The 19,215-nt window shown below is 44.8% G+C and overlaps 1 protein-coding gene across 1 annotated transcript in view; it reads left to right on the forward strand.

The window, feature by feature from the left end:
* Positions 1-240: 240 nt before the first annotated feature.
* Positions 241-19,215, forward strand: part of LOC122924266 (NACHT, LRR and PYD domains-containing protein 1 homolog) — a 52,401-nt gene continuing 33,426 nt past the window's right edge. Inside the window, exons 1-2 of the mRNA XM_044275204.1 lie at positions 241-311; positions 6,859-6,977. The gene's annotated coding sequence lies outside the window, so the exon portion shown is untranslated. The remainder of the gene's footprint in view (positions 312-6,858; positions 6,978-19,215) is intronic.

Below are 19,215 nucleotides of genomic sequence, written 5' to 3' on the forward strand. Positions count from 1 at the left end.
CAGCAAAACATACCCATTTCCGGACTGGACTGCAAATTGTGTTTTATACTGGTTTTAGACTGTTCCTGCACCGTATTGTGCTCATGTATTTATTGCATTTTATAAAGAAATAGTCTGAATATATTCCTTGAGACACTGACTCTTTACATTCAATAATCTGTAAGGAGACTAAACATCATTCACACCTTATAGGGTTATCATCAGCAGAACTGACAGTGAAAATAACTTGGGGAGGTTTCTACTTCCTCTGCACTCGGCATTTCCTCTTCTCCGAGGATCTTGTATTTCTACGCGCTGTGCACGGCTTTCAGGTAAGACCTTCATTTCCTATATACTGTATATACAGGGTCTCCTGTGTTATGGTGGGGGGGTCTCACACTGCTCCCTGATATGAGGGGGTCACAGACTTCCAGGAAAGGCTGCTGCAGTGAGGGAGAATAGGAAATAATCTTTTATTAGAAGTGCTTGTTTAACTAAGCGATCTACAGCGATTGTGTTTTGTGGGTGCAGTGCATACTTTTTGTTACCCTGAGCCCAGTGACACGGAAAAATTACTTTTATCCGTCTGTTAATTAGGTGGGCGCCGGCGGCCATTTTATGCAAGTTCAGTGCACCAGCACAGCACATGTGCTCTTGTGACAGTCAAATACAAGCTTGAAATAATGCAATTATATTCTGGGTTTAAAAAAAATAACAAATTTTTGGCAATACCCTACATCTGGGGCCTTCACTGCATTTGTCATTGGGAAATACAAGATTGCAGGGGACCAACTAAAAGCAATGACAGGATGGAATGCCCATAGGAGACAATGGAATGCCCATAGAGAATAATGGACCAGAGTGGAATGCCCATAGAGAATATGGACCAGAGTGGAATGCCCATAGAGAATAATGGACCAGAGTGGAATGCCCATAGAGAATAATGGATCAGAGTGGAATGCCCTAGAGAAGAATGGATCAGAGTGGAATGCCCATAGAGAAGAATGGACCAGAGTGGAATGCCCATAGAGAAGAATGGACCAGAGTGGAATGCCCATAGAGAAGAATGGACCAGAGTGGAATGCCCATAGAGAATAATGGACCAGAGTGGAATGCTCATAGAGAATAATGGACCAGAGTGGAATGCTCATAGAGAATAATGGATCAGAGTGGAATGGCCATAGAGAATAATGAGCAGAGTGGAATGCCCATAGAGAATAATGGATCAGAGTGGAATGCCCATAGAGAATAATGGATCAGAGTGGAATGCCATAGAGAATAATGGACCAGAGTGGAATGCCCATAGAGAATAAATGGACCAGAGTGGAATGCCCATAGAGAATAATGGATCAGAGTGGAATGCCCATAGAGAATAATGGATCCAGAGTGGAATGCCCATAGAGAATAATGGACCAGAGTGGAATGCCCATAGAGAATAATGGGACAGAGTGGAATGCCCACCATGGAGAATAATGGGACAGAGTGGAATGCCCACCATGGAGAATAATGGGACAGAGTGGAATGCCCATGGAGAATAATGGGACAGAGTGGAATGCCCATAGAGAATAATGGACCAGAGTGGAATGCCCTAGAGAATAATGGACCAGAGTGGAATGCCCATAGAGAATAATGGACCAGAGTGGAATGCCCATAGAGAATAATGGACCAGAGTGGAATGCCCATAGAGAATAATGGACCAGAGTGGAATGCCCATAGAGAATAATGGACCAGAGTGGAATGCCCATAGAGAATAATGGACCAGAGTGGAATGCCCATAGAGAATAATGGACCAGAGTGGAATGCCCATAGAGAATAATGGACCAGAGTGGAATGCCCATAGAGAATAATGGACCAGAGTGGAATGCCCATAGAGAATAATGGACCAGAGTGGAATGCCCATAGAGAATAATGGACCAGAGTGGAATGCCCATAGAGAATAATGGACCAGAGTGGAATGCCCATAGAGAATAATGGACCAGAGTGGAATGCCCATAGAGAATAAGGACCAGAGTGGAATGCCCATAGAGAATAATGGACCAGAGTGGAATGCCCATAGAGAATAATGGACCAGAGTGGAATGCCCATAGAGAATAATGGACCAGAGTGGAATGCCCATAGAGAATAATGGACCAGAGTGGAATGCCCATAGAGAATAATGGATCAGAGTGGAATGCCCATAGAGAATAATGGACCAGAGTGGAATGCCCATAGAGAATAATGGACCAGAGTGGAATGCCCATAGAGAATAATGGACCAGAGTGGAATGCCCATAGAGAATAATGGACCAGAGTGGAATGCCCATAGAGAATAATGGACCAGAGTGGAATGCCCATAGAGAATAATGGATCAGAGTGGAATGCCCATAGAGAATAATGGACCAGAGTGGAATGCCCATAGAGAATAATGGACCAGAGTGGAATGCCCATAGAGATAATGGACCAGAGTGGAATGCCCATAGAGAAATGGACCAGAGTGGAATGCCCATAGAGAATAATGGACTCAGAGTGGAATGCCCATAGAGAATAATGGACCAGAGTGGAATGCCCATAGAGAATAATGGACCAGAGTGGAATGCCCATAGAGAATAATGGACCAGAGTGGAATGCCCATAGAGAAGAATGGACCAGAGTGGAATGCCCATAGAGAAGAATGGACCAGAGTGGAATGCCCATAGAGAATAATGGACCAGAGTGGAATGCTCATAGAGAATAATGGACCAGAGTGGAATGCCCATAGAGAATAATGGACCAGAGTGGAATGCCCATAGAGAATAATGGACCAGAGTGGAATGCCCATAGAGAATAATGGACCAGAGTGGAATGCCCATAGAGAATAATGGACCAGAGTGGAATGCCCATAGAGAATAATGGACCAGAGTGGAATGCCCATAGAGAATAATGGATCAGAGTGGAATGCCCATAGAGAATAATGGATCAGAGTGGAATGCCCATAGAGAATAATGGATCAGAGTGGAATGCCCATAGAGAATAATGGACCAGAGTGGAATGCCCATAGAGAATAATGGATCAGAGTGGAATGCCCATAGAGAATAATGGATCAGAGTGGAATGCCCATAGAGAATAATGGATCAGAGTGGAATGCCCATAGAGAATAATGGACCAGAGTGGAATGCCCATAGAGAATAATGGACCAGAGTGGAATGCCCATAGAGAATAATGGACCAGAGTGGAATGCCCATAGAGAATAATGGACCAGAGTGGAATGCCCATAGAGAATAATGGACCAGAGTGGAATGCCCATAGAGAATAATGGACCAGAGTGGAATGCCCATAGAGAATAATGGACCAGAGTGGAATGCCCATAGAGAATAATGGACCCAGAGTGGAATGCCCATAGAGAATAATGGACCAGAGTGGAATGCCCATAGAGAATAATGGACCAGAGTGGAATGCCCATAGAGAATAATGGATCAGAGTGGAATGCCCATAGAGAATAATGGACCAGAGTGGAATGCCCATAGAGAATAATGGACCAGAGTGGAATGCCCATAGAGAATAATGGACCAGAGTGGAATGCTCATAGAGAATAATGGACCAGAGTGGAATGCCCATAGAGAATAATGGATCAGAGTGGAATGCCCATAGAGAATAATGGACCAGAGTGGAATGCCCATAGAGAATAATGGATCAGAGTGGAATGCCCATAGAGAATAATGGACCAGAGTGGAATGCCCATAGAGAATAATGGACCAGAGTGGAATGCCCATAGAGAATAATGGATCAGAGTGGAATGCCCATAGAGAATAATGGATCAGAGTGGAATGCCCATAGAGAATAATGGATCAGAGTGGAATGCCCATAGAGAATAATGGATCAGAGTGGAATGCCCATAGAGAATAATGGACCAGAGTGGAATGCCCATAGAGAATAATGGATCAGAGTGGAATGCCCATAGAGAATAATGGATCAGAGTGGAATGCCCATAGAGAATAATGGATCAGAGTGGAATGCCCATAGAGAATAATGGATCAGAGTGGAATGCCCATAGAGAATAATGGATCAGAGTGGAATGCCCATAGAGAATAATGGACCAGAGTGGAATGCCCATAGAGAATAATGGACCAGAGTGGAATGCCCATAGAGAATAATGGACCAGAGTGGAATGCCCATAGAGAATAATGGACCAGAGTGGAATGCCCATAGAGAATAATGGACCAGAGTGGAATGCCCATAGAGAATAATGGACCAGAGTGGAATGCCCATAGAGAATAATGGACCAGAGTGGAATGCCCATAGAGAATAATGGACCAGAGTGGAATGCCCATAGAGAATAATGGACCAGAGTGGAATGCCCATAGAGAATAATGGACCAGAGTGGAATGCCCATAGAGAATAATGGATCAGAGTGGAATGCCCATAGAGAATAATGGACCAGAGTGGAATGCCCATAGAGAATAATGGACCAGAGTGGAATGCCCATAGAGAATAATGGACCAGAGTGAATGCCCATGATAAGATCAGAGTGGAATGCCCATAGAGAATAATGGATCAGAGTGGAATGCCCATAGAGAATAATGGACCAGAGTGGAATGCCCATAGAGAATAATGGACCAGAGTGGAATGCCCATAGAGAATAATGGACCAGAGTGGAATGCCCATAGAGAATAATGGACCAGAGTGGAATGCCCATAGAGAATAATGGACCAGAGTGGAATGCCCATAAAGAAGAATGGATCAGAGTGGAATGCCATAGAATATAATGGATCAGAGTGGACATGCGGAAACGGAATACACCGTTTTTTTGGCGGACCCATTGAAATGAATGGTTCCATATACCATCCGCAAAAAAAAAATAACGAACACAGAAAGAAAATACGTTTGTGTGCATGAGCCCTAAGTGCTTCCCTTCCCCCGTCATACCGTTATGCCGCTCTGCATGTACTGCTGTTACTTATCAGCATCCTTCCCTGGACTGATTCTGCAGCAGTTCTCATGGTCCTGACGACCAATGCGGGAGGCACAGCAGCTGCTTTCTAAGGTAAAGGCCTTGTGCACACAACAAACAGTAGATCTGCAGAATACGGACCCTTCTGTGTACACACCGCGCCCTTCTCACTCACATCACTAGACTGTTCTTCTATATTGCAGACCTCACATCATCTCCTCCCTCTGCTGTCTGGATTGGTTTTGGCAGACCCAAAGAAACAAACAGGTCTGTGCGCTGTCAGATTGGACATGTGTACGCTCGTGTGCACGAGGCCGTACTATGGAGACTCCGAAAGCCACGGAAGGACTTCTGAGTGTTTCCCACAGTGTGTCACCCACAGATCCCCCATAACAGGGTGTCATCCACAGATCCCCCATAACAGTGTGTCATCCACAGATCCCCCATAACAGTGCGTCATCCACAGATCCCCCATAACAGTGCGTCATCCACAGATCCCCCATAACAGTGCGTCATCCACAGATCCCCCATAACAGTGCGTCCCCCACAGATCCCCCATAACAGTGCGTCCCCCACAGATCCCCCATAACAGTGCGTCCCCCACAGATCCCCCATAACAGTGCGTCCCCCACAGATCCCCCATAACAGTGCGTCCCCCACAGATCCCCCATAACAGTGCGTCCCCCACAGATCCCCCATAACAGTGCGTCCCCCACAGATCCCCCATAACAGTGGGTCCCCCACAGATCCCCCATAACAGTGCGTCCCCCACAGATCCCCCATAACAGTGCGTCCCCCACAGATCCCCCATAACAGTGCGTCCCCCACAGATCCCCCATAACAGAGCTTTTAAAAATGGCACCCGCTCGCGAGTGGAGTCGACGCCATAGCCGCCGGGTGCCTGCTGTTTTAAACGGCATACATCCGGCGGTAATGTCGGACAGTTAACCCTTCAGATGCTAAAACCCAGAAGCTTGCGCTTCCATCTGTGCTCCGGCTCCCCCTGTCCGGTTATTTCGGGCAGTCCCATAGAAAGTGAATGGAGCGGCAAGAGGGAAATATTTCGGTATGAAACGGGCAAAGGGAAATTCTTGGGATGAGAGAAAAAATAAAAACTGAGAGTCTCCAGTCGTTGATGGCTTTTAATGGCTAGCTGATATTATGTCAATCAGTAGCTTTCTAGACTGCTGAGGTCTCTTTATCAGGCATGGTTTAATACGGGGGGAGGCACATTAACCCCCTTCCCAGCGGGTCTTTAAAGATGGCGCCTGAATGCCTTACCCGCTGTTTTCCTGCCAGCAAGACACCAGGGCTAAATCCACGAGAGCATTGATCGTAGACATTTCACCCCTCAGATGCTGTGGTCAAATGTGAACACGGCATCTGGGAGCTAAAAAACTGGGGCCCGCATTGTCCCCGCTCCCCCCAGCAGGGATAGGGGGTGTCATATACTGTGTGCAGCAGCCTAGGTCCTCCTGAATGATCTCAGGCTGCCGCAGACGGAAGAGCGCCACGGCGCATGTACGTCAGCCCGTCCGCAACTGAGAAGTTGTATTTAATCACAAGCGCTCCAATCTGCAGGTGGACAGCAGCGCACAGGACATAAAGCGCGGTACGGTATAGCCGTACCTGCTGCACATATTCAGGGAGGTTATCTATCCGACACTGCGGAGCGATCAGAGCGCTGCTATTGTATTATGTTACTATACGGGGGGATACTCCTGCTTTTTTATGATTTTATGGACCCATATATATAAAGATGTATAGTAGCTGCCGGGCCCGCAGCAAAACATACCCATTTCTGGACTGGACTGCAAATTGTGTTTTATACTCGTTTTGGACTGTTCCTGCACCGTATTGTGCTCATGTATTTATTGCATTTTATACTGAAATAGTCTGAATATATTCCTTGAGACACTGACTCTTTACATTCAATAATCTGTAAGGAGACTAAATATCATTCACACCTTATAGGGTTATCATCAGCAGAACTGTCAGTGAAAATATCTAGGTGTGGTTTATCCTTCCTCTGCACTCGGCATTTCCTCTTCTCCGGAGATCATATATTTCTACGCGCTGTGCACGGCTTTCAGGTAAGACCTTCATTTCCTATATACTGTGTATATACAGGGTCTCCTGTGTTATGGTGGGGGGGTCTCACACTGCTCCGTGATATGAGGGGGGTCACAGACTTCCAGGAAAGGCTGCTGCAGTGAGGGAGAGAATAGGAAATAATCTTTTATCAGAAGTGCTTGTTTAACTAAGCGATCTACAGCGATTGTGTTTTGTGGGTGCAGTGCATACTTTTTGTTACCCTGAGCCCAGTGACACGGAAAAATTACTTTTATCCGTCTGTTAATTAGGTGGGCGCCGGCGGCCATTTTATGCAAGTTCAGTGCACCAGCACAGCACATGTGCTCTTGTGACAGTCAAATACAAGCTCGAAATAATGCAATTATATTCTGTGTTTAAAAAAAATAACACATTTTGGGCAATACCCTACATCTGGGGCCTTCACTGCATTTGTCATTGTGAAATACAAGATTGCAGGGGACCAACTAAAAGGAATGACAGGATGGAATGCCCATAGAGAATAATGGACCAGAGTGGAATGCCCATAGAGAATAATGGACCAGAGTGGAATGCCCATAGAGAATAATGGACCAGAGTGGAATGTCCATAGAGAATAATGGATCAGAGTGGAATGCCCATAGAGAATAATGGACCAGAGTGGAATGCCCATAGAGAATAGTGGACCAGAGTGGAATGCCCATAGAGAATAGTGGACCAGAGTGGAATGCCCATAGAGAATAGTGGACCAGAGTGGAATGCCCATAGAGAATAATGGATCAGAGTGGAATGCCCATAGAGAATAGTGGACCAGAGTGGAATGCCCATAGAGAATAGTGGACCAGAGTGGAATGCCCATAGAGAATAATGGACCAGAGTGGAATGCCCATAGAGAATAATGGACCAGAGTGGAATGCCCATAGAGAATAATGGATCAGAGTGGAATGTCCATAGAGAATAATGGATCAGAGTGGAATGCCCATAGAGAATAATGGACCAGAGTGGAATGCCCATAGAGAATAATGGACCAGAGTGGAATGCCCATAGAGAATAATGGACCAGAGTGGAATGTCCATAGAGAAGAATGGACCAGAGTGGAATGTCCATAGAGAAGAATGGACCAGAGTGGAATGTCCATAGAGAAGAATGGATCAGAGTGGAATGCCCATAGAGAAGAATGGATCAGAGTGGAATGCCCATAGAGAAGAATGGATCAGAGTGGAATGCCCATAGAGAAGAATGGATCAGAGTGGAATGCCCATAGAGAAGAATGGACCAGAGTGGAATGCCCATAGAGAAGAATGGATCAGAGTGGAATGCCCATAGAGAAGAATGGATCAGAGTGGAATGCCCATAGAGAAGAATGGATCAGAGTGGAATGCCCATAGAGAAGAATGGACCAGAGTGGAATGCCCATAGAGAAGAATGGACCAGAGTGGAATGCCCATAGAGAAGAATGGACCAGAGTGGAATGCCCATAGAGAATAATGGAAATGTAATATTTGAATTAGAGACAAAACCATTTGAAATATTAAATTAATTATTTTGCAGGCTTTCTCCAAGTTCAGTGGGATTATATTATGTTCAGAATAAGTGGAATTATCACTGTTTTCTGCAGAATGACGAGGGTGAATGACAAAGGAATGCCCGTAGACTATAATGGGAAGTAAAAAGTGACTTGGTGTCTGAAACATTCAACATATCAAATAAATCTGTAGCAGGCTTTCTCTTCAAATTCAGTGGGATTTTTTTAAATTGAGATATAGTGGGATTATCATGTTAATGTCCTACATAACACAGATTTACCTGCAAATGAGCTCATAATTTTCTTCCCATTATAGTCTATGGGCATTCCATTGTGTCATTCCCCTTCTCATATCATAGAAACCAATGATAATCCCACTTAATCTCAATTTTAGATAATCCCACTGAACTTGAAGAGTAAGGCTGCTACAGATTTATTTGATATGTGGAATGGTTCAGACACCAAGTCACATTTTACTGCGCATTATAGTCTATGGGCATTCCATCACCTTTGCATTCTATAGAAAACAGTTTTATAATCCAAGGTAATTTTTATTTTACAATGTGCTTCTCTACCCAGGGAACACTTGCGTTAAAGGTTAATGTCCTACATAACACAGATTTACCTGCAAATGAGCTCATAATTTACTTCCCATTATAGTCTATGGGCATTCATTTGTGTCATTCTCCCTCGTCATTCTGCAGAAAACAATGATAATTCCACTTAATCTGAACATAAAATAATCCCACTGAATTTGGAGAGTAAGCCTGCTAAAAAATTATTAACAGATCCCCCGTAACAGTGTGTCGCCCACAGATCCCCCGTAACAGTGTGTCGCCCACAGATCCCCCGTAACAGTGTGTCGCCCACAGATCCCCCGTAACAGTGTGTCGCCCACAGATCCCCCGTAACAGTGTGTCGCCCACAGATCCCCCGTAACAGTGCGTCCCCCACAGATCCCCCGTAACAGTGTGTCGCCCACAGATCCCCCGTAACAGTGTGTCATCCACAGATCCCCCATAACAGTGTGTCCCCCACAGATCCCCCGTAACAGTGTGTCGCCCACAGATCCCCCGTAACAGTGCGTCCCCCACAGATCCCCCGTAACAGTGCGTCGCCCACAGATCCCCCGTAACAGTGTGTCGCCCACAGATCCCCCGTAACAGTGTGTCGCCCACAGATCCCCCGTAACAGTGTGTCGCCCACAGATCCCCCGTAACAGTGTGTCGCCCACAGATCCCCCGTAACAGTGTGTCGCCCACAGATCCCCCGTAACAGTGTGTCGCCCACAGATCCCCCGTAACAGTGTGTCGCCCACAGATCCCCCGTAACAGTGTGTCGCCCACAGATCCCCCGTAACAGTGTGTCGCCCACAGATCCCCCGTAACAGTGCTTTTAAAAACGGCATACATCCGGCGGTAATGTTGGTCGGACAGTTAACCCTTCAGATGCTAAAACCCAGAAGCTTGTGCTTCCATCTGTGCTCCGGCTCCCCCTGTCCGGTTATTTTCGGGCAGTCCCATAGAAAGTGAATGGAGCGGCAAGAGGGAAATATTTCGGTATGAAACGGGCAAAGGGAAATTCTTGGGATGAGAGAAAAAATAAAAACGGAGAGTCTCCAGTCGTTGATGGCTTTTAATGGCTAGCTGATATCATGTCGATCAGTAGCTTTCTAGACTGCTGAGGTCTCTTTATCAGGCATGGTTTAATACGGGGGGAGGCACATTAACCCCCTTCCCAGCGGGTCTTTAAAGATGGCGCCTGAATGCCTTACCTGCTGTTTTCCTGCCAGCAAGACACCAGGGCTAAATCCACGAGAGCATTGATCGTAGACATTTCACCCCTCAGATGCTGTGGTCAAATGTGAACACGGCATCTGGGAGCTAAAAAACTGGGGCCCGCATTGTCCCCGCTCCCCCCAGCAGGGATAGGGGGTGTCATATACTGTGTGCAGCAGCCTAGGTCCTCCTGAATGATCTCAGGCTGCCGCAGACGGAAGAGCGCCACGGCACATGTACGTCAGCCCGTCCGCAACTGAGAAGTTGTATTTAATCACAAGCGCTCCAATCTGCAGGTGGACAGCAGCGCACAGGACATAAAGCGCGGTACGGTATAGCCGTACCTGCTGCACATATTCAGGGAGGTTATCTATCCGACACTGCGGAGCGATCAGAGCGCTGCTATTGTATTATGTTACAGTACGGGGGGGGGGGGGGGGAATACTCCTGCTTTTTTATGATTTTATGGACCCATATAGATAAAGATGTATAGTAGCTGCCGGGCCCGCAGCAAAACATACCCATTTCTGGACTGGACTGCAAATTGTGTTTTATACTTGTTTTAGACTGTTCCTGCACCGTATTGTGCTCATGTATTTATTGTACTTTATACTGAAATAGTCTGAATATATTCCTTGAGACACTGACTCTTTACATTCAATAATCTGTAAGGAGACTAAATATCATTCACACCTTATAGGGTTATCATCAGCAGAACTGTCAGTGAAAATAACTTGGGGAGGTTTCTACTTCCTCTGCACTCGGCATTTCCTCTTCTCCGGAGATCTTGTATTTCTACGCGCTGTGCACGGCTTTCAGGTAAGACCTTCATCTCCTATATACTGTATATACAGGGTCTCCTGTGTTATGGTGGGTGTCTCGCACTGCTCCCTGATATGAGGGGGGTCACAGACTTCCAGGAAAGGCTGCTGGAGTGAGGGAGAGAATAGGAAATAATCTTTTATCAGAAGTGCTTGTTTAACTAAGCGATCTACAGCGATTGTGTTTTGTGGGTGCAGTGCATACTTTTTGTTACCCTGAGCCCAGTGACATGGAAAAATAACTTTTATCCGTCTGTTAGTTAGGTGGGCGCCAGCGGCCATTTTATGCAAGTTCAGTGCACCAGCACAGCACATGTGCTCTTGTGACAGTCAAATACAAGCTCGAAATAATGCATTTATATTCTGTGTTTAAAAAAAATAACAAATTTTGGGCAATACCCTACATCTGGGGCCTTCACTGCATTTGTCATTGGGAAATACAAGTTTGCAGGGGACCAACTAAAAGGATTGACAGAGTGGAATGCCCATAGAGAATAATGGACCAGAGTGGAATGCCCATAGAGAATAATGGACCAGAATGGAATGCCCATAGAGAATAATGGACCAGAGTGGAATGTCCATAGAGAAGAATGGACCAGAGTGGAATGTCCATAGAGAAGAATGGACCAGAGTGGAATGCCCATAGAGAAGAATGGACCAGAGTGGAATGCCCATAGAGAAGAATGGACCAGAGTGGAATGCCCATAGAGAAGAATGGACCAGAGTGGAATGCCCATAGAGAAGAATGGACCAGAGTGGAATGCCCATAGAGAATAATGGACCAGAGTGGAATGCCCATAGAGAATAATGGACCAGAGTGGAATGCCCATAGAGAATAATGGACCAGAGTGGAATGCCCATAGAGAATAATGGACCAGAGTGGAATGCCCATAGACTTTAGCACAGGGATGTCAAACTCGTGGCCCTCCAGCTGTTGCAAAACTACAACTCCCATCATGCCTGGGCATACTACAGCTATCAGGGAATGATGGGAGTTGTAGTTTTGCAACATCTGGAGGGACATGAGTTTGACATCCATGCTTTAGCAGGAAAGTGGAATGCCCATAGAGAATAATTGAAATGTAATATTTGAATTAGAGACAAATCCATTTGACATATCTAATAATTTTTTAGCAGGCTTACTCCCCAAATTCAGTGGGATTATTTAATGTTCAGAATAAGTGGAATTATCACTGTTTTCTGCAGAATGCCTATAGACTATAATGGGAAGTAAAACGTGACTTGGTGCCTGAACCATTCAACATATAAAATAAATCTGTAGCAGGCTTACTCTTCAAATTCAGTGGGATTATTTAAAATTGAGATTTAGTGGGATTATTATGTTAATGTCCTACATAACACAGATTTACCTGCAAATGAGCTCATAATTTACTTCCCATTATAGTCTATGGGCATTCCATTGTGTCATTCCCCTTCTCATATCATAGAAACCAATAATAATCCCACTTAATCTAAATTTTAGATAATCCCACTGAACTTGAAGAGTAAAGCTGCTACAGATTTATTTGATATGTGGAATGGTTCAGACACCAAGTCACATTTTACTGCGCATTATAGTCTATGGGCATTCCATCACTTTTGCATTCTATAGAAAACTGTTATAATCCAAGGTAATTTAAATTTTACAATGTGCTTCTTTACCCAGGGAACACTTGTGGTAAAAGTTAATGTCCTACATAACACAGATTTACCTGCAAAAGAGCTCCTAGTTTATTTCCCATTATAGTCTATGGGCATTCCTTTGTCATTCACCCTTGTCATTCTGCAGAAAACAATGATAATTCCACTTAATCTGAACATAAAATAATCCCACTGAACTTGGAGAGTAAGCCTGCTAAAAAATTATTAGATATGTCAAATGGTTTTGTCTCTAATTCAAATATTACATTTCCATTATTCTCTATGGGCATTCCACTCTGGTCCATTATTCTCTATGGGCATTCCACTCTGGTCCATTCTTCTCTATGGGCATTCCACTCTGGTCCATTATTGTCTATGGGCATTCCACTCTGATCCATTATTCTCTATGGGCATTCCACTCTGGTCCATTATTCTCTATGGGCATTCCTTTCTGTCACTCCATTTAGTTGGTCCCGACGGGACGTTGCAATGACACTTGCTCACCGCTGCCATGTCCACGGTGAAGAGAAGACAGCGCTCATACAAACACTGCTTTCTCTTCAAACCGCTAATTGGTGGGAGTTAGGGATGAGCGCATCCAAAATAGATTTGCATAAAACTTTGTTTCCATACTTCGCCATACCGTATTGGAATGTATTGGCTCTGATGAGCCGAAGTTATTACTTCGTGACTAGAGTTGAGCGGACACCTGGATGTTCGGGTTCGGCCGAACTTGAAAAAAAAAGTTCAGGTTCGGGACCTGAACTTGACCCGAACTTGAACCCGAACCCTATTGAAGTCAATGGGGACCCGAATTTTGGCCACTAAAATGGCTCTAAAATAGCCCTGGAAAGAGAGAGAGAGCTGCAAAAGGCAGCAAAATGTGATTGAGCATGGCAAATGCTCTGCAAACAAATGTGGATAGGGAAATGAATTAAAAAAACATAAAAGACCTTAAAAAATCTAAAAATTAGAAATTATGTAGGAATTATGTACTACATGTATGTAATATGTATGATGGAGCTGTATGTTCTGTGACTGGATATAATGTATAGGTAGAGTATACAGTGAAATGCACTGTGACGTACATGTTTTTCCGCACAGGGATCCCTAAGGAGTTTCTCACGGACCGAGGTACACCCTTTATGTCTAAGGTTATGAATGAATTATGCAAATTGTTTAAAATCACACACATATGTAAATCTGTGTATCACCCCCAGACAGATGTGTTAGTTGAGAGATTCAACAAGACCATGAACCAGTTGTTCAAAAAAGTATTAGAAAAGGATGGCCATGACTGGGATTCTCCACTCCAGGGGGGCTGGTCCTGTATGTGGTGATGCCATTCAGGTTACATGGAGCCCCTTCTACGTTTCAGAGGTTGATGAACGTGATCTGGAGGCCACATTGTGACTACGCTGCCGCTTACCTTAACGATGTGGTCATTTATTCATCTGATTGGGAAAGTCACCCCTGGAAGGTACAGACCTTGTTAGACTCCATTAGTGATGCAAGCCTGACCATAAACCCTGAGAAGTGTGCAACGGGTCTAGAGGAAGCGGAATACCTGGGCTACATTATTGGTAAAGGGCTGGTTAAACCCCAGGTCAACAAAGTGGAGGCAATACAGAACTGGCCTAAGCCCTCAATGAAAAAAAAGTCAAGGCCTTCCTTGGCATAACGGGGTACTACTGTCTGTTTGTACCAATTTTTGCCTCGATCTCGGCACCGTTGACTGAATTAATGAACGGTCCTAATGGTGAAGTGGACCCCAGAGGCAGAGAAGGCTTTTCAGAGCCTAAAGTCTGTCACAACTCCATTAGTAAATGTGCCCCAATGTGTTGTGTGAGGGACTAGCTGTATCTCCAGGGTCTCAGTCACAATATTCTTGCTGACAACCATGTTGAATGTCCAAACAGTTCATTTATTTCAACAGCAGCACACACAAAACAATACAAATGAACACCTGCCCGTCTAGGCTCTAACTAAACCTAAACAAAGTATCCCTGACTCACCTATAAGACTTAGTTCATACAAGGAGCCAGATGCGGCTTCCCAGTCAGTCAGTCCTACAGCCTCCTGGCTGTAACAAGCTCAATGTCTCTTCTGGGGGATTGAGGCTCAGTAGTCCGCATGACTATGGCCCTGCCACCCACTTCCCAGGTGTCGCTTTGTTCCCCAACTCCCAGGCTATCTCCCAGCCTCATGGTCTCCTAGCCAAGCCCGGCTGAAACCACACATCCAGAGCCTCACCCAGCCTATGTTTGCACACTCCCCCTGATAGTGATGGATGAACATCGGCCGGGACGGTTCGCGAACCGCAAGTTTGCGGTGGGCCCCATTCACTTTAATGGCAGGCGAACCTGAAAAACCTTCAGCTCATATTTGCAGCCACCAAATAATTACAAGAAGTGCACAAATCGTCTCACAACATGGACAGTGACATACCAGAGGGGGGTCAATGGCAAAAATTACCACCAAAAATATGTATTTTAATCAGGGGCCATTTTTATTCATCTTAAATTAAAACTCTAAAAAATGTGCCATGCTGGAGCCTTGAAAATGTTTATTTTAGGCCATGGGAGTACAGACCCCCAATTATTAGGCATTCGCCGGACAGAAAACATCAAGTGATTATGTGGCTGGAGGTATATTAGACGGTCATTAGATATCAATTTGACTGCAGGCCAGTGGAGTACAGGCCCCAAAAATTATTCTTTCAATGTACAGAAAAGAACAAGCTTTGTCTTCTTCTCATTGTCTGGCGCTAGTATAAGCCTAAGCATGCCAGGCAGGTTCCCCCAGAAGTATCTCCTAAAAAAAAATATTAAGTTATTATAAAAAAAAATTAACATTTTATTATGAAATTTATTCCATATATATTATAAAATTCGGTGTCTCCATGATCAATCTGCAGCGTGGGGGTCCCACACGGGTTCTACACACTTCCAAAATAAAGTGGGGCGAATAGGTGACGGATGATCGGGACGCTCTGTGATCTTCCTAGGAGCTTCATGATCTTCCCAGGAGCCACGGTTCATTTCTGAGACCTCTGTGTGGGAATCCGAACGCCATCTCCATCTCTGTACACCACAGGATGTCCTCCTCCTCCTGTGTTAGGAAAAATGAAATTTTTATTATAAAATGTATTAAACATGTTATTATTAAATGTATTCAATATAATAAGGATGCCCTCCTTTCCATTCCATGATGACTAGGAACCCCTGAAGGAGAGACTGGGTCCTGGTTGGTTTGAATCTTGATTAAATTCACAACTCTTCCGGGCTCCAAGCAATCTTGAAGCTTTGTCGTCTTCTCATTGTCTGTCTCTAGTAGAAACATAGAAACATAGAATGTGTCGGCAGATGAGAACCATTTGGCCCATGTAGTCTGCCCAATATACTGAATCCTATGAATAGTCCCTGGCCCTATCTTATATGAAGGATGGCCTTATGCCTATCCCATGCATGCTTAAACTCCTCCACTGTATTTGCAGCTGCCACTTCTGCAGGAAGGCTATTCCATGCATCCACTACTCTCTCAGTAAAGTAATACTTCCTGATATTACTTTTAAACCTTTGCCCCTCTAATTTAACACCTATGTCCTCTTGTAGCAGTTTTTCTTCTTTTAAATATTCTCTCCTCTTTTACCTTGTTGATTCCCTTTTATGTATTTAGCAGTTTCTCTCATCTCCCCTCTGTCTCGTCTTTCTTCCAAGCTATACATGTTAAGGTCCTTTCATCTTTCCTGGTAAGTTTTATCCTGCAATCCATGTACAAGTTTAGTAGCTCTTCTCTGAACTCTCTCCAAAGTATCAATATCCTTCTGGAGATATGGTCTCCAGTACTGCGCACAATACCCCAAATGAGGTCTCACTAGTGCTCTGTAGAGCGGCATGAGCACCTCCCTCTGTCTACTGGTAATGCCTCTCCCTGTCAGGAAGCAGGGGGTGTTACCCCTACTCTGGGACCACGGGCACGGCGCAGGGCACGGGTTCCCCTTCAGCTCGGTAGAACACCTGGTGCCCGAGGTGCGGGTGCACGGCGTGTGCGCAGTACACAGGCTGCTCGCACATTTCCGGGTGCATAGAGTTCCTGCATTATCCGGCTGTCAGGTGTGAGCCTTGCTGAGGGAGATTCCCAGTACACACCTTCCACCTTCCTCGCCTGCCATTGGTTCCTGGGGAGGGTGGTTCCTACCTTCCCTGGCTATAAAGACCTGGCCTGAGCTCTGGTTCATTGCTGAGTTATTCCACCTTATGGTGAACACCTACCCTCCCTGCAGATCCTTCTATTGCCTGTTGTTTCTTTGTATCCTTCCCGGCTACTGACCCCTGGACTGTCTTCCGCCTTGAACCTTCGCTGCCTGCCTCGACCCGGATTGGACATTGACTACCCCTCTTGGATTATCCCTAAACTTGTACCGCATTCTGGGCTGTCAGCTGCTTACTGCCAGTGGGTTCCTCATCCCACTACTGGCTCCCTGGGAGGTTCTGACACTCCCTAAGGCCTAAGCATGCCAGGCAGGTTCCCCCAGAAGTATCTTGCTGGATGAGCAGCCAATACCGCACTTGCATCAATCTTGACAGGATTCGGCTCCAGGTGGAGAGTAATTATATTTTTTTTTTAATGCTTTCTCCATCGCAACACCACGTCATTGAATAAACAGAAGACTGGCTGATTCTCTCCTGTTTTACCCAACATTAAATTTTTATTACAAACCGGATTCCAAAAAAGTTGGGACACTAAACAAATTGTGAATAAAAACTGGATGCAATGATGTGGAGATGGCAAATGTCAATATTTTATTTGTAATAGAACGTAGATGACAGATCAAACGTTTAATCCGAGTAAATGTATCATTTTAAAGGAAAAATACGTTGATTCAAATTTTCACGGTGTCAACAAATCCCAAAAAAGTTGGGACAAGTAGCAATAAGAGGCTGGAAAAAGTAAATTTGAGCATAACGAAGAGCTGGAAGACCAATTAACACTAATTAGGTCAATTGGCAACATGATTGGGTATAAAAAGAGCTTCTCAGAGCGGCCGTGTCTCTCAGAAGCCAAGATGGGTAGAGGATCACCAATTCCCACAATGTTGCGCAGAAAGATAGTGGAGCAATATCAGAAAGGTGTTACCCAGCGAAAAATTGCAAAGACTTTGCATCTATCATCATCAACTGTGCATAACATCATCCGAAGATTCAGAGAATCTGGAACAATCTCTGTGCGTAAGCGTCAAGGCCGTAAAACCATACTGAATGCCCGTGATCTCCGGGCCCTTAAACGACACTGCACCACAAACAGGAATGCTACTGTAAAGGAAATCACAGAATGGGATCAGGAATACTTCCAGAAACCATTGTCAGTGAACACAATCCACCGTGCCGTCCGCCGTTGCCAGCTGAAACGCTACAGTGCAAAGAAGAAGCCATTTCTAAGCAAGATCCACAAGCTCAGGCGTTTTCACTGGGCCAGGGATCATTTAACATGGAGTGTGGCAAAATGGAAGACTGTTCTGTGGTCAGACGAGTCACGATTCTGTGGTCAGACGAGTCACGGTTCTTTTTGGAAATCTGGGACGCCATGTCATCCGGACCAAAGAGGACAAGGACAACCCAAGTTGTTATCAACGCTCAGTTCAGAAGCCTGCATCTCTGATGGTATGGGGTTGCATGAGTGCGTGTGGCATGGGCAGCTTGCATGTCTGGAAAGGCACCATCAATGCAGAAAAATATATTCAGGTTCTAGAACAACATATGCTCCCATCCAGACGTCATCTCTTTCAGGGAAGACCCTGCATTTTTCAACAAGATAATGCCAGACCACATTCTGCATCAATCACAACATCATGGCTGCGTAGGAGAAGGATCCGGGGACTGAAATGGCCAGTCTGCAGTCCAGATCTTTCACCTATAGAGAACATTTGGCGCATCATAAAGAGGAAGGTGCAACAAAGAAGGCCCAAGACGATTGAACAGTTAGAGGCCTGTATTAGACAAGAATGGGAGAGCATTCCTATTTCTAAACTTGAGAAACTGGTCTCCTCGGTCCCCAGACGTCTGTTGAGTGTTGTAAGAAGGGGAGATGCAACACAGTGGTGAAAATGGCCTTGTCCCAACTTTTTGGGGATTTATTGACACCATGAAATTCTGATTCAACATATTTTTCCCTTAAAATGGTACATTTTCTCAGTTTAAACTTTTGTTCTGTGATTTATGTTCTATTCTGAATAAAATATTAGAAGTTGGCACCTCCACATCATTGCATTCAGTTTTTATTCAGTATATAGTGTCCCAACTTTTTTGGAATCCGGTTTGTATTAAATGTATTAAATATTTTAACATTCATTTTATTAAACCAAAATTTGATTTAAATTCTAAGAAAGTATACTTAATTTGCCAAACCTGGCCTAATAATTGAACTCTGCCTCACAGGTCGATGTTAGTGTCAATAAGAAGCGCACTCCTTTTACACCCTTGTCAGCTGATTCCAC

The sequence above is a fragment of the Bufo gargarizans genome, unplaced genomic scaffold (assembly GCF_014858855.1).
Source record: "Bufo gargarizans isolate SCDJY-AF-19 unplaced genomic scaffold, ASM1485885v1 original_scaffold_975_pilon, whole genome shotgun sequence".
NCBI lineage: Eukaryota > Metazoa > Chordata > Amphibia > Anura > Bufonidae > Bufo > Bufo gargarizans.